The sequence below is a fragment of the Adiantum capillus-veneris genome, chromosome 2 (genome assembly GCF_014529385.1).
Source record: "Adiantum capillus-veneris isolate H3 chromosome 2, ASM1452938v2, whole genome shotgun sequence".
Lineage (NCBI taxonomy): Eukaryota > Viridiplantae > Streptophyta > Polypodiopsida > Polypodiales > Pteridaceae > Adiantum > Adiantum capillus-veneris.
In genome coordinates, this window is record NC_140932.1 from 86,812,021 (window position 1) to 86,825,854 (window position 13,834).

A 13,834-nucleotide genomic window follows, 5' to 3' on the forward strand; every position below is an offset into this window, starting at 1 on the left:
TAAGAGTTAATTTCCATTTAAAAATTAAAATAAAATAAATAATAATATAGAAAAAAATAAAAACTCTCAAAATATCCAATAAATCAAATTTTAAAAAAACATAAAAAATCAATTTAAAAATTCATTTAAAAATCACAAAAACCAAATAAAGAATTCACCAAAAACATTAAAAAAAAGTTTAAAAAAATTCACAAAAATTTTAAAAAGGGTATAAAAAATCATCAAGAAAATTTAAAAAATATCAAAAATTCACAAAAAAATAAATAGAAAAATATTGAAAAAACTCACAAAACATAAAAAATCACAAAAAAATTCATTCAAAAATAGAAAAAAAATAAATCCACAAAAAATTTAAAAAAAACTCATAAAATATTCAAAATTGATCAGGAAAAATCACAAAAAAAGTAAAAAATTTCAAAAATCCAAAAAATCACAAAAAATTGAAAACCTCAAAAAGAAAAAAAAACACTCACAGATAAACCAAAATTGACCAAAGAAATTGTAAAAAATTCATTGAAAATCCAAAATCGTCCGAAAAAATCAAAATAAATCAAGAAATTCAAAAAATCCCCAAAAAAAAGTAAAAAATCAGCACTTTTTCAAAAAATTTGTAAAAATATCAAAAAATTAAGAAAATTCAAAATTTCACAAATAATTAGGAAAAATAAAAAGTAACTCATCGAAAGTGCCAGAAAAAGACAAAAAAGCCAGGAAGTGCCAAAAAAATCCTGTGAAGCAAAAAAATCACACACTAAGCAAACAGCACGAGCAAATCAAAAGCCGAAAAGAAAAGCCAGAGAAATTAAACACCGCTAACCGAAAAATACCGCAAATTGAGCAAATTGTGCCAAAGAGAATTAGATCAGCCGGAAGAAGCGAGAAATCGACCAACTTGAAGAATTTGAGTGGCAGTCATATTTCAAAAAATTTGCATGCTAGAAATTGGTTAGTGCGAGTAATTGCACAGCAAATTAGCTTCAAATTGGACGAAAAGGGCCACGACTCGCATACAATTACGAGCAGCAGAAATTCTGCTAAGCAATCTCAAAATCTGCCAAGAGACAGTTTTTGTAAATTCAGCCAACATGGACTCAAATCGAGCCGAGAGTTCAAGTACAGCAGAGCAAGCTAGTTGCAGTGGCAACACATGCACAACAGAGCAAATTTTGTAGCTTTATGGCTACAATGGAGACAAAGTCTTACATGCAGATAAAGAAGGCCATAGGTATCTTATGAGCAGTAAAAGAAGCACAGGAGTCAAAATCCTATTGATCAGAGTAAAGCCAAATTCAGAGAACTCCCAAATGTTCACAGACTTCAGTGGAGCCAGGTATTGCAAGCTCAAAGATGAAGCGCAGATAGAAGTGCAAAAAGTCAACCCAAGTGTTTATCGAGAAATCTGCACAAGTCCGCAAAGCATCCATTTGGTGCATATGCAATCAGGGTCATTGTACATGGACTACAGTGGTGAGCTTCTAACTGGTGTAGCATTTCTTGGTATATAAGCTGAGCTTGATGGATTTACCACTCCCCCCTTTCTAGGGTGATCACTATAGCCTGCTTCATTGTAAGAGTTCAAAACTGTTTGGCTCTGGTTGAGTCTCACCTTTTGGGATTGTGAAGGTACACTTTGGGTAGCACTGTTGATGTTTGGCATCTGTAAACCTTCTGCATAGTTTCCTATGTATCTCCTTAAAATATGACAAATTATTCCCCAAGTCAAGCTGTAGATAGCATTATCTTTGCCCTGATATTGTTTATCCCATGGGTGTCCTATGATATGAGCTTCTGTGGTTTCAAGACCCAATGCACCATAGATGCTAGACTCTCGTCTATACCTACGACTGTTTTGGTCAAAGTATATGCTCGTTTGGTCACAACATCGAAGTTTGATTTTCGATGGAGAAGAGTTTCGCTCTGAACAGATTTCTGATTTCACTCGGGTAATATCCTTCAACTCTAGAGAGGATGGGCTATAATAGATTCTTTCCTCTAAAATGAACCATCCTTTTTTATCTATCACTGGACGCACTTCTATGAGCTAGTATGCGGGCCGTTCAAACACTGGTTGATCCTTTTTGTACAGTTTTCCTTTTTGGTCTACATAGTGTGCATATGAATTATGTGTACCATACAAAGCTAATATCATTCTGTTTGATGTGTCCCTTAGACTCGTGAATGATTGCACATTTGTGTCAGTGGATGCAGAATCATTTGCAAACCTAACAGTCTTTTCAACCTTTGGTGATATCTCGACACCTTGACTAAATTCATGCAAGAATTTGTTGTTCAAAGAATTAATTTTAAGCTTTTCAGGTGTTTGTGCATCTTTATGCTAATTTTGAACTTGCAGTGTTTTCCTTGGTGCTTCTAATGTTAATGCAAAATCATCTGATTGCATTGAAAGTGACGAGTTAAACACACTTACATTGAGATTCGCATTCCAATTTGCTATGTACCTTGCTTGTTGGCAGTTGATGTATACCTGTTGTCTGGATTTCTTGAACAATCTTCAACAAAATGTCCACCTTTTCGTCCACAATCTGAGCAATACGCTATGACTAGTGGTATTTCATTTGGCTCTGTCATGTCAAGCTCTACCTGAGGAGCTTCTGTACTTGGCAAGTTTTCGGTATCTTATTTTAAAACACTGAGCATCAAGCTGTAGAATGCTCCATCTTGACCTTTGTACCGTCTTTGGTTTGGTTCTCCAATTAGAATGGGTTCTATTGGTTGATCTGTTGGATCTTGCAATTCTGGTTCTCGATTATAGATCACCTTCACTCCTACAACATGATGCTCTATCTTGGGCAGAAGGGCATCTATGCAAGCATTGTGGATTGGGGTTCATACACAAAGACCAAAACAATGGCCCACTTTCCTCCTCTCCGTGGCTTGCAGATAGAAACTAGAAAGCAAAACAAGAGACTAAAGTCATGGACGTCTTCTCCATTTGCCATACTAGTAAGTGGCTCTTAAAGTGCATGTTCGTATTCCAAGAGCAAAAGAAAAGGGATTTTTGGAGCAATATATTTACACACCTTGAGAGTGGCAAGCAAAATAATCCCTTAGCTCGGCTTAATGTTGTGTGTGTGTGTGTGTGTGTGTGTGTGTGTGTGTGAATGTGTGAATGTGTATAAATGATACCAATGGAGTGGGTTATGACATTGTAATGATTTTGGTCTATGAACAACTAATGATTAAAGTGATGATTTTGATTATTGTCCTGTTTCTAGTGGCAAATGTAAATTATATAATTGATCAAATTATCAAGTCTATTTCTAGTAGCACAGCCACTATCAACCACTAAGACAACATTAGTGGGGAAGTTGCACTATTTGTCTATACTATGTATGACGGAGCTGATGGTGACAACAAGATCCCAGACATTAACACATGCCGCCATGGAAATGGTGACTTGTAGATAATTCTATATTTGGCAACATTAATTTTCTGTGTCACATTACAAAAGACAATGCATCCCTCACACAATTACGATGCTCACAAACTTGGATGTTGTAGGTGTTGAAAACCTTAACACAAACCAACCGTATGATTCTCCCAAGATCTCCGTGCTTTAATACTCGCCCCTAGTGTTGATGCATCTCTCTTCTTTTCATATTGAGGCGAATTCTGGATGTTGCGGAATGAGGCGGTGTACCAACATTGATTATGAAGCTCACGCTAATTACTAATTGACACAGACAAATGGAGAAGGCTTCGGTGAAAAGCTTCCAACACGCGACCTCAAAATGAAAGCCCTGTCGTGCCTGAGCAAGCCCAACAGTAGAATGATACCAATAGCGTCAAATTTCAAGTATGGCACATGAGGGCATCAATGCAGCAGCCAAACCAAGCAATGGGCTGCAATATTGAAGGCTGCTTGCACTCATTGAAGTCTGCTACTAAAATGGAAACGCTGCTACTACTACGCAGAGAGATTGATAGAAAAATTGCAGAGGCAGCTTTGCATCAAGCCAATGCAACCATGCGCACACACAAGGCACCAAGCAATGCAGCCAAACCAGCATGGATGCTTCAATGGGCAAAAGATGCTTGCCGCTACTAGGCTGCGCAAAAATGCTGATGGTGAGCTCAGCTTTAAGCAACTTTGTCGCAGAGACCCACGGCGTGTAGGGTCGGGCTCGACCTCAGCGCAGTGTTTCATCACAACCCACCACACTCACTCCTACAGCTGCGCAAAGCCCTTGTTAAACCTCAAGACCTTGCAGTAAACACTTGCAATGTGGGATCGACCCAGGGCCGACTGTTTCAAGTCCCGTTTCACATTTTGACCTGCAAACATATCTTTTCCCAAACCGTGCCCCTTGGTTTAGCCTCAACCTGACATAAGCACCTCGCGACGATTAAATGATGATCTAATTGTACCAATGCTCCAAATAAACTTATTGGCACATTTTACTAAAAATACCTCATGAAGGACTAACTGATACCTCATGAAGGACCAAATTTAGCAAAAGTTATCTCAACTCGTGGAGAACAAGGGGAAGAGGACCGTGCATGCAAGGCAAGGAGAGCTCCGCTTGTGGCCCGCCTGAAGGCCTGCTTGCACACGACAAGCAACGGAAAATGACCTGCTCAAAGCGATGAAAGTCTGGGCTCAAAAGGATCACAAGGCTCTCCTCTTCACTTCTCGTTTTTGCACAAAGACCTCAATTTCGGGCCAGATTAGCAGCTACGATCTTTCTCTTCTCTTTTGCCTGCACTGTTCGCTACCGCCATCTCCTCTTTGCTTGAGTTCATATTATCAAGCCTTATATTAAGTGGCCAACCTCAGAAAAAAGTTGTTCACAAGGCAAAAGCTTTTCAAGAAAATGATCATTTTTATTAGGAAATCAACTGGTTTTTTTGGCTTCTGAAGCAAATTTTTATGGGAATGGGATCGTGCTAGCTAGGGTGGATGAAAAAGAAACAATGCACACAAGTGAGTGTGTGTGGCTAGATTATCACTCAAGCGAACTAGATTCCAGGATGAATTAACTTGGACTCATAAACACGATCTTTAGTTGTTGCTAAGCCATCACAAGCTCACCATAAACAAGAGAGATGTAATTCAAAATGAGATTTCTTTATTCATGCATAAAATGAGCTTTAAGTAGCTCTACATCCTTGCACCACTGCATGTGGGATAATTCCACCTTTCCTCTCCTTGAATCATACTCTAGTACTCTAGGACAAAGCTCACACCTTACAATCCTCCCCTTTAGGTTTGGACTAGGAAGAAACTGGCATCTCTGGCACACTTCAATCCAAGAGAAAAAGAACATCTCCAATGCAGGAGACCATCCCCAATCCAAGAGACAAACTATCTCCAATTCAAGAGACAACACCTCCCCTTGAAACGATGTATAAAGTTGAGACCAAGCTAGTCCAAGCTATCTCCAAACAAATACAATTGAAGGGGAAGCGTGAAACAAAAGCTAGAGAATGTGTTCCTAGACTAGAAGGTTGATGCCACCTTCTTCTTCATCTTCATCTTTGTCTTATTTTTCCAAATAGACTCTGGGCCTCAGATTTCTGTTGGTGCAGCCTCTTTCCTTCTTGAAACACTTGGAAGGAAGGTGACCCTTCTTTTTGCAAATGCTGCAAGTCCTCGATGATAGATAATCGTTTTCTATGTGCCCTTCTTATCCACACTTAAAACAAGTTTTGTTACTGGAGCTAACTGAAAAAGCTCCTCCCCCTAAAGTAACATTCCTTCCTTACTAGGAAATAAGTTGAGGTTTCTCATTTGGTTGACGTTGTTGCACATTGTTACATTTTGCACTCCTTGAGTCCTCACTGTCCTCAAGCTCCATGTACTCATCACCTGTGTCTTCTGTTTGTTTTCTTTCCAAGTAATCTTTGTACATATTTTGTTCATTGAAAATTAAATCCCTACTTCTAAAGATTTACCATCTTCAGGATTACATAGGCGATACCCAAAGTCAGCTTCTCCATAGTCAATAAAGAAACACTTTTTGGACTTTGCATCTAGCTTTGACCTTAGGCTTCTACCTATGTGCATAAAAGCCTCACATGCAAGCACTTTGAGAAATGCATAATTCACTGGTTCACATGTTCATGCCTCTTCTGGAACTCCCCCATCCAATGTCGTTGAGGGTGACTGGTCGATTAAGTACACATATGTACTTACTACTTTCACCCAAAGCTCAAGCGATAGGCCTGCATGTAGCAGCATGCTATGTGCTCACTCCATGACTATTCTATTCAACCTTTCCAAAATGCCATTTTGTTGAGGCGTCCATGGGGTTTTCCTTTTCCCTCCGAATGCGATTGCTAGCACAAAATCTTTCAAAAGCTTGGCTGTAATATTCGCCTCCATTGTCGGATCTGAGGCATTTAACCTTGGTACCTGCTTCATTGTCCACAAAGGCTTTCCACCTTTGAAATATGGAACACACATTGGATTTATATTTTTCATTACATAAACCCATGTTTTCCTAGTTGCATTGTCTATGAATGTTACATAGTACAACGAGCCACCAAGGGATGGTGTACTTGCAGAACCCCAAACATTAGAATGAAACAATTTATTTATTTTTATTTTTTCATTCATTTCCTGCCTTTTCAAATTTTATTCCCTTTTGTTTACCATAAACACAATCTTCATAGAATTCTAAGTCCACTTCTTTCAAATCTGGTAGAAGCTTCTTTGATTGAAGGATTTGCATTCCTTTGGCACTCTTATGTCCAAGCCGGTAGTGCCACATCGTAATGTCGACCTCTGTAACTATTGCACAAATTGAAGATTGAATGCCAATCATACGCAAGTAAAGTGTACCAACCTTTTTCCCTTTGGCAACCACCAAAAATCCCTTTGAGATCTTCCAACGTTTGTTTTTGAATGCAATGTTGTGACCTTCACCGTCCAATTGTCATGTGGCTATATGCATGCTAAGGTGGTACACTAGCTACTTGATTTTTGGGGGCTAGCCACTTCATGTTTCTACCTAAGTTTGTAAGTGGTGGAGGTCACTTGTAGTACCGAATTTGAGAACATGGGGGTTTTTTTTTCAATATATACATATTAGTGTCTTTTTTTAAAAAGTGAGTTTCAGTGGCTTGGGCCCCTTTGTAACAGCCACGAGCGGGGGAATTATGATGCAGAGAGCTAGGGGCATGGAGCTACTATCGTGCACCAAACGGGCTCAGTCCTCTCCACAGCACGTCAAGGAGCAGGTGGGGAAAGAAAGGAAGGCACACAGGCACAGGTCTCAGGAGCAAGAAGCTAGGCAGAAGGAGAGCAAGTCGGTGAGAAAGACACCACCCAGGCACGTCGTGCATGCTTCTCCAAACAAAAGAGCTGCATCCTCTACTTATGAGGGGGAGGACCATGACACACGTAGGGTGAAGAAGAGAAGGCCAAATCCTACTCATGCAATACCTGTTGTAGAGGAGAGGCAAGCTCGTCGTTCCCGATCATACCAAAACATCGGAACCCCCGCTTCTCCTACACCGATGTCTAGGTGGCAGCCTCCTCATGTCAACTTTGAGAGGAAGAGCCAATTTTGCATGAAAAAATCAGAGGCCCATGAGGTGTACAAGCTTAATTGTGCTGGAAAGGATCCTAGGCTCCTCAATGAGGAGGATTTCAGATGAAGACTTGATGCAAGTGTTTACTGAGGTGCCAAAGAGAGGCAGCAAAGTCAAATGCAGGTTTGTTAAGAAGGAATTTTGGAGAAAATTCTACTCCATGTTCACTTCGGTGTACCAGGAGCCTCATGGGACCTATGGTATAGAGGTAACAAAGGCATTTGCCAGGGGTTTTCTCTATGAACATTTGAGAGGGGCTGTGAATTGGGCAGATTTTGCTGAGAGCATTGTAGCCAATATAGAATCTAGCAAGTTGCAGATGAAGAAACAGAGATGGGCAACGTTCCACTCTGCAAGTGCATCGTAGAGCTCACGACGCATGACCATGGTTATGAATGTAGATGATGGGGATGCTAGAAGGGGTTCTGGCTTGCACAATGTGGCCAAATTTTCAAGGCTTGGAAATTTGTCTCTTCGTGAACTTGATGATGTTGGAATGGCTGTGGCACTCAGCCAAGCAAAGGCATTAACATAGTACCATGAAGCGTGTAAAAGACGAGATGCCATGCAGGCAAATGTGCATCAAAATGAGGGGGCAATGTCAATCATTACCAGTGTGACAATGCAGCTTGCTAAAGCCAAACATCGATTGGGGGAGCTACAATCATCTGCACGACGGACAGTGCTGATGTGGAAAGGGAGAAGGCACGGGTCTTTAAGCTCAAAATGACGCTAGAGACCTTGCAAGCTGAGGTGGAGGATGATGAATGCAGTGCAGAGTTACTTGAGATTACTAGGGAAATGAGATGAATGAAGAAATTCTCCCCATATTGAATGCTCGTGTCGATTTTGTAACCACCATGCAGCACAGGAAAATCCCGGTTCATTTGCAGTTTCCAAATGAGGGGGCAATGTCAATCATTACCAGTGTGACAATGCAGCTTGCTAAAGCCAAACATCGATTGGGGGAGCTACAATCATCTTCACGACGGACAGTGCTGATGTGGAAAGGGAGAAGGCATGGGTCTTTAAGCTCAAAATGACGCTAGAGACCTTGCAAGCTGAGGTGGAGGATGATGACTGCAGTGCAGAGTTACTTGAGATTACTAGGGAAATGAGATGAATGAAGAAATTCTCCCCATACTGAATGCTCGTGTCGATTTTGTAACCACCATGTAGCACAGGAAAATCCCGGCTCATTTGCAGTTTCCACCCCCCAAAGTGCCACCACCTAATGCTGAGATATCGCAGGTGCCTAATAGCTGCAATGCATGTGGCCTACTCATGTACGATGAAGAGGCGTTGGGGATATTCATACTCCCCCGCAGACATGCTTACCACATATATTGTTTTGCCAACCTTGCTGGCAGAGAGGGAAAATGCTTGGCTGCAAGTTGTGGACGTCTCATCCCAGATAATATCAAGGAATTAATGTTTGTAGACAGCGGGAGTGACACATCTCCTGGATGCTTAAAGTTTGGTAAGCAGGTCATTTTTCTCATTTACATATGATATATGTGAATGTGGTTGAGAATGTGCATTGTTATTACCATCTTCCTAGGTAACACTGATATGGGTAGGCACCTAACATAGAGGTAGTTGTGTTTGTGGTAGAATTAATCTACTACTAGTACAACTTCAGGCCTGTGCATACTTGTAGGTGTCATATGAGCATGATCTCAAAGGTGGCTACCTATAATTGCACCTCCACAAGTACTAGCTTCCAAAGTGGTGACATGAAGGGTAGCCACCTTGTTAGACAATAGCTATGGTACCTATTTGTTAATGGCTGGCAGTTTCCCTCCAAGAGAACTGTGGTACCTCTTGTACGTGTGGTAGCAATGTGGTTGGCTAGGTGGTACCATGTATAGGTGTTATAGACTAGATATTAGCTAGGTAGGTCTTAGTTGGCAAGGTGGTTGTTGGCAAGGTGGCAGCTAGCTGGGTGGTATATGGCTAGCTGCTAACTAGCTACCACTAGCTACTCAGAGCTAGCTAGTGACTAGCTATTGCTGAGTGGTGGCTACCTAGTCAGCACTACCTAGTCATAGGTAGCCACCCTTCCGTACTACCTAGTCACAAATGCTGACTTGCTAGCTGGTTGGGTAGTATGTGGCTAGGTGGCTAGCATTAGGAAATTTCGGAGGTCATTTGGAGGGCCTTCTAAGAAAATGTATTTTTTGCACTCTCTCTCTAGAAAAAATGACAAATAAAAGAGCTGGGTCTTTCATAGTAAAACTTCAAAAAGTGTACTTTAAGTAGATTCCTTACCCCTCTGAACATTCGTTCGTAGTGATTGAGGGATAATACTCTTTTTAGTTGTATTGAATGAACAACGTCAATACGGAGGGAATGAGGCTAACATGGAGGGACAAATCCGCAGCCGCTATTCACTTTCCATTAAACCTGCACATTTGGCTAATGGCGCACTCCTCAAATGGCACAAATGTTACCCACAAACGAGCCAAATATCACCTTCACATTGATTTGGACAATGAGTACCAACCATTGATTAAGCGCAGTAAAACAAACACACATATACCTCCCACCTCCATAGACACGCTCAGAGCTCAAGGAGCTAAACACATAGATATCTGGACGAGAGGCTCTCTCTACCCTAAGAATCCAATAACTAATGCGTCTCCACCGTTTGTCAATCCTACAAGCTTATTGACCTTTGCTGGTGATGGAGAAAACGGCCTTCTGGGTTATTGTAAATCACTTACAAGAGAAGCTGGAACTTACAAGAGCATTTTCCAATCTCAACAATGTGAGATTGTTCGGCTTTCACATTTACATTCTACAGATCAGGTTACCATTTTGCAACATAAAACAGAGGTACAAGAACTGAAAGAAAAGGTGCGAAGTTGTCAAATGAAGGACACCATCTTGGGTGGTCGTATCCGAAAGAAGAAATTGCGCAATCTTGAAACATTGCAGGTTGCATCAGGAGGTCTCAAGAAAAGAATCCGAGCATTAAGGTGATGCTTCTTGGTTGGCTACATTGTCTTAGTTAAGTAATCTCTTTGTTTTTTCTTGTTATGCATTGTTTTCATGTGCCTAAATAGTGTTAGTGAAGCAAATTTTCTGTTATTTACTTATGCATTGTCTTCATGTAGAGACTCAATCTATCCTGACAAGGAAAACATTGACCCCAAAGCCAATATAGGAAAGAGATTGAAGCCACTTATAAGTAGAAGCCTGGCAGCAGATATAGTACATGACAAGAAGTTTAAGGTTCTACAAAGAAATGTAGTGGACCGCTTTATTTCAGAGAACTCAGTGCCTGCAAAAGAGATACAAGGCACACTTGATTCACTTGGTGTAAGCAAAAGAGGATATTCGGCTATCCAAAAGTCTGTCTCATCCATCTTTGTTAGGAAGGGTATAAAATCCAAACTTCTACCATCAGCCTCAAGTGTTTGGAAAGAGAGGCTTCAGCTTAACGAGGCACAGGGAGACTATCTTGGACAGCCCTTTCATATTAAAGCAACTTACAGTGGCCATGGAGCCAACACTGTGGCATATGATGAGTTCAACAATATTTTTATGGACCTGCGGATACTACAGAAGAGAATGGTGGAGTTTTACAACATCACATTTGAAGAGTCACGTGGACTATTACATTTTGTGTTAAAACTGGATGAGTGTGAGCTTGTTAAAGAGAAAAAGCTAGAGCGTGTTACTATTACTTTAATGAATAGAGCCCTCTCAAAGTGTCCCAGTGATGATCCTTTATATTTTAGTGTTCAATCAGAATCTAACATATGGTGGCTTGGTGCGTTTGAGGTAAGCGATATTCTCAAGTAAGCTCAAATATTCAGATCTACTTAAGTCTCATTTATTTTGTGTTGCAGGTAAAGAAAGAAGATCATGAGATTCTATATTGGGTGTTCCATCGAACTAATATTCCGGAGCTGATTGATCGACAGACTATCCAGGGAGAGGTACTACGTCTAGATGGAAGGGGAGACTTTCAAGTTCAGTGGCATCTTGCAGGTGACCTTAAAACATTAAAGTGCATGTATAATTGTGGAATGGGTGCAATGGCAAAGTCACCGTGTTTGTTCTGCATGGAGCCTGCAAAGGTCATGAACCCAAAGTGGTGGAGAAAAGCTCCAACACGTCACATTGAGGATCCTGCTTTTCGACCAGTTTTGAAAATACCACTTGTGAATGTTCACATTTGTACAATGCATGCCCTTTGTAGAATTGTAGAGAAATTGGTCTACTTATACATCGGGTTTGCTTGGAAGATTAAGAACTCTGCAGAACGACAAGTAGCCTTGCAGTGCTTAGAAATGGTACTGTCGGATATGGGGCTTCATGGTGGCAATGTGAAAATCCAGCGGGATGAAAAGAGATCAACTGCTGAGAAGGATGTCCCATGCAAACCATCCATCGGTGGGGTGAAGGCACGGAGGTTTTTATCTAAGCCCCAAGGTACAAGAGATCCAAAGCTAACAAAACATGGAAAAATATATAACACATCTTATGTTAGCAAGGTAGAGTATCAGAGCTGGAAAAAGCTACATATTGCAGTCAAAGACCACGAACCAACTACTCGTAACGCGAAGGCTGAGGTTTGGCGATCAATAGACATCCTATTTTTGATGTGCGACAAAGATGACTGGTCACAAGGTGATATGAACAAGTTCAAGGAAAATCTCAACCTTCTGAAAAAATCATTCAAGACAGCATGGACAGACACCCAGATTACTCACTACATGGTATTATCATGTTTTTCTTTCTCTCTTATGTGCAAATATGTGAGTGTAAAACATTCTAACTAATCTGTTTTCATATCCAGCACATCATCTTCAATCATTTGCCATATTTTATACAGAAGTATGGGAACCCGGCAATATGGAATACCCAAGGGATGGAAAAGTCTCATTACATGGCGAGAAATGCTTATTTCAGGCACACACGACATGGTGGCTCTCGAATCAAGGCTAACAGTTTGAGAGAACTATTTGAATGGTTCTATCGTAGTCTTGGCAAATTCAGCAACAGCACAAGCAATCAGACATTTACAACAACAAAAAGCTAAAAGATCAATGGCATACAACAACTCCGGAGCTCGTGAAAGTCAACGAAGGTGGAGAGAGACAATGGTGTATGTGAATCACAAGTGGAGAAAGATACTCTGAGTGGATGGCATTGTAAAAAATTTATGTAATACATGATCTTATACAATTGCTACTTGAAGTGTATCAAGATTTTGCAGGTTCAATTTTGTTTTTTGGCACGTCACCCTTGTAACGAATCATGAGATGTTTGCCATACTCTAAAAGTTCATCTGGGTTTTGTCTACCAAGAGCTAGTGCCATTGCTGTGTACGTGTAGTAATACGCTGCCCGACCACCTGTATAGCCTGGGCAGTAACCAAAACAATCTCTAGCAAACACTTTGTCAACAAGAATGACTTTATCTGCACTTTTGGGCAGCACCGGTCCACCCAAGAAGCGTGATAGTGTCTTGAATGTGTAAGTTGCTATTGAACCCTCTTGTGACATGGAATTGTGAAAAACTACTATCGGTGACTCGCAGAGCTTTGAAAGGTACTGTGCTAGGGCCGCATCCCTTCCTCGATACTCTCTTGTCCGGCGCCGAAGGAAGTCATCCTTGTCAGTAATCCAAGACTGCACATACAATGTTAGAAATGACACAAACAGAGAGAGAGAGAGAGAGAGAGAGAGAGAGAGAGAGAGAGAGAGAGAGAGAGAGAGAGAGAGAGATACCATGAAGCTCTCATCCTGCAGAAAGAGGTTTTCTTGCCACAGGTCTACAGATGTAGTTGACCCCTGACCTGAATGGTTAAACCAATCCTCCACTTCTTTGTTACTTTTTGATGGTCTTAGGCTTTGTCTTATTGCTTGGAAGGTGGCTTCATCAGGTAGTGTCTCCTTGTATTTTTCAGCTTTCTCAAAGCATCTTCGAAGGCATTCCATTGGATTGCTGGATGTTTCCATTGCCTCATCATCACTACTATCCTCTGAAACAAATCCACTCCTCTCCTCTTGGACTCTGGAAATAATAGCCAGGGAGAAATCCTCCCTTAAATAAAACACACTTTGCACATCATGTAAGAAGATATAGGTCCTGTCTCCAATCCTGAACTCAGGCACAGCTGGCAACATCATCTGAGCATGCTTCTCAGTGAAGTTACTGACATCCAATGGAAGTTTGATTTCTGTGGTTTTCACGGAGAGCATCTTACTTCTTTGTACTTCAATTGCCTCAACCTCAAGGTCGACTGTGTCTTCAACCTCCT